The 2,987-nt window shown below is 43.4% G+C and overlaps 1 long non-coding RNA gene across 1 annotated transcript; it reads right to left on the bottom strand.

The window, feature by feature from the left end:
• On the bottom strand, positions 1 to 2,530 carry LOC128842539 (uncharacterized). Its single transcript, XR_008446017.1, has 3 exons — positions 2,419 to 2,530; positions 1,477 to 1,639; positions 1 to 91 (listed from the first exon to the last, which is right to left on the bottom strand). It is a non-coding gene; the product is annotated as an uncharacterized LOC128842539 (long non-coding RNA).
• Positions 2,531 to 2,987: the final 457 nt, after the last annotated feature.

The raw sequence follows: 2,987 nt of genomic DNA on the forward strand, positions 1-2,987 counted from the left end.
TCTTGCCCAGAGGAGGCAGCTTGGATGAGGATAGTCCAGACAGACAGTTCTTCCTGGAGGTTGGGATCTACCATTCAGCTCTCCACAAAGCCTATTACAAAAATAGTTAGAAGTAAAGTTCTTGGAAGAAGACTGCCCATTTGCCAACAACTTCGTTAGACACAGTTAAGCCCTCCAGTTTGATACAGAAGGGCTGCACCCATTCTTACAGTAGCCAGAATGGTCAGAAATACTATGGAGTTGAATGGACAGGTTCCATGCACTATTAGGCTTCCTACATGCCATTACCAAGGAGCCTTAGGCTCCAAATTCTAAAAGCTCACTTGGGGAGACTAGAGAGGCAATTCAGAAAAGGCTGCTCATGTCACCAGCAGATCCATCATGGGAGTCATGTCAAGGACAGAGTGTCTGGTATAGGAGCTAGGTTGCCCCTCCTAGAGGGAAGGCAGGTCAAGCCATGTGGATTGCTGAAGGGGTGGCATCTTCAGATATCTAGATCAAAGATCAGGGTAAACTCATGGACAAGGAAGCCACTAACAGGTACATACAGCTTAAGCCATGTTATTCTGCATTTGTTCTTCAGTAGTGGGTAACATTTCCATTCCTCTATTGAAGATGGATTTTAACCAAAAGTTTTACCAAGGATACAGAAATACAAGTTCTTAAAGCCATCTTCACCACCAGGCAGGGGAAACAGGTAGATTTTAAGTAGACTATCCTCACTTGTATTATCAGAGTTAACAAGGGTGCATTTAAAGCACATAGTACAGTAGTCAAACAGGGATCCAGGGAGACACTTTAGTCCTGTATAATATAGAAACATTTAAGGGGCAACCACATAGAGACTTTGGGGATTCATTTATTAGGGGCACAATACAGTTTTATTGTGCAGCTGACTAGGGAGCAGAGTCATCAGGTATAGCATCAACAAGATATGCTCTTCCCATGTTCTAGTTTGGTTGTAAGTTACTTGGGTACTGTCAAGAGCACACCCACACATATCAGAAGGGCTTGGCAAACCACTTCTCCCCCACCAATGACCTAGTCCTTTATTGGACCTAGAATGAGACACAATATGATCAGTGCTCATTTATGGACATTTATTCTCAGCCAATACCAGAGTGCTCTTAAGAAGTATCCAGTGAATTAGGGCATGTGGCTTAGATGTCCAAAAGTGATATATCTAGTCTCATACTTTGTACAGCTTCTAGCACAGTACGATCCACCCAGATTCTGAATGGGGCTTCTTGGTGCTACCTGAATACAAGTGGTGAAAGCATCCTACTAGGCAGCAGAATGATTTAATAAGGTCAAGCAACTTGAAAGGAGACTCATCTCACTCGATGAGCACTACTGTTACAGTCTTATAACTAGCAAGAGATGTATGACAGTCATGTTAGTTTCTGGTGGTATGGATAACTGGTTAGACTCGCTGTAATACATCAAGAAACATTAAAAGAACCATATTGTTCTTACTAGCAGAGAGTCTTGGTTACAGCTGACCCATGCCAGGTCCTTGCTGCTGTGGAGCTGGCAGTACACCAAGTCCTTGCTGCCCCAGCAGCCTGTTCTCTTGTACTTCCTGTATGTGTCTGTGGATTTCATGGATCTTCTCAGTTAGCAGATGGTGGTATTCCTCCTGATTTTAGGGAACAGGGGAGAAAGGAAAAAACCTATAGATTAGACAGATTGCATAAAGAACCCCCTACCAATATGCTGTGCATGTGCAGAAGCTGTCCCAATCCTAAATTATGCAATGAAGGAGAGTCAAGGTCAGATACTATACTGATTCCCTGCAAATGCAACACCACCACCACCAATAAGAAGCTTTTTTGTTGAGGTCTAAGAATTAGGTTTCAACATCCATTGTTTATTGCATGCGAGGAAAGCAGACATTGAAGTATGGCACTATGGGAAGAGAGTTTCCTTGCTGTGAACAAATGCAAATACTAAGCGAGAAGGACACATGCTTTCCACTCACTTCCCCATTCCCTTAAAAACCAAAACCAAAAAAACCAAACAAAAAAACACAGTTTGTGACATACTAGCTTGCATTTTGTGGACCTTCTGGTCATTCATGGCTCTCAGGACAGCTCTATTTCAGATTGGTCTCAAACCACAGGGTTTAAGGAACGCTGGAAGCCATTTTTCTACACTTGTTTTTGGTCAGAGTTCTCCCTTGTTGCTATCACCAGTTCAGGGGCACTGGAGTGGTAATTGAGGTTTTTTGCTATGTCACCTTGATGGTATTGAGCAGGCCTAAGTAAAAGTGCTGGCAGCCTCATCTAACTAGGACTCTAATTAGGGCTGGATCAGTGGAGGAAGACTTGGCACAAGCCTAAGCTGTCACCAATACAGTAAGATTTGTGTTTGGTCTGTACTATCTGGAGTACTGGTAGCAGAGATAACGCCACTTACCCTGCTGTTTGCTTGGTCATATGACTCCCCTTCCACTCTCCGAGCAAATGACATCAGCCTCTCCGTGCGCTCATCTCCTAATACGGCAGGATCAGGATTGGGATAAATCATTTGGACTCTAAACAGGAAGACACCCATGCAACAGATTAATCAGTTTCATCTAACTGAAAGATTGCTTCTCAGTCAGTGATGGGCTTTTGGTTTTTGTTTCAGGAATCTCAGGAAAGTAATTCTAAGGCCTTGAGCAGGACACTTTGGGGGGCGGGGAGGGACGAGCTTTGACGGACAACCATGTATCTAGTCTCACCTCAGCCCAACATGTCATGCAGCACATAAAAAGGTGAAAGACCAGGAAAGCGTTTTGTCATACTGAGAAACTCAGTAGCTCCAAGGAAGTAATGAGGCAGTCCCTTATTGGTAAAGAGCAGAGCTCACTGGGCTCTGATCTCAATTGGAGATCTTTGCTTTACTGTAATATGAAGACAAAGTTTCCTTGGTTATAAGTTAATATTGCATAGAAGCCAAGTATTTCCAGTCTATGGTCTTCACTCCCCTAAAAACCAACCAAC

This window comes from Malaclemys terrapin, chromosome 1, assembly GCF_027887155.1.
Source record: "Malaclemys terrapin pileata isolate rMalTer1 chromosome 1, rMalTer1.hap1, whole genome shotgun sequence".
Classification (NCBI taxonomy): domain Eukaryota; kingdom Metazoa; phylum Chordata; order Testudines; family Emydidae; genus Malaclemys; species Malaclemys terrapin.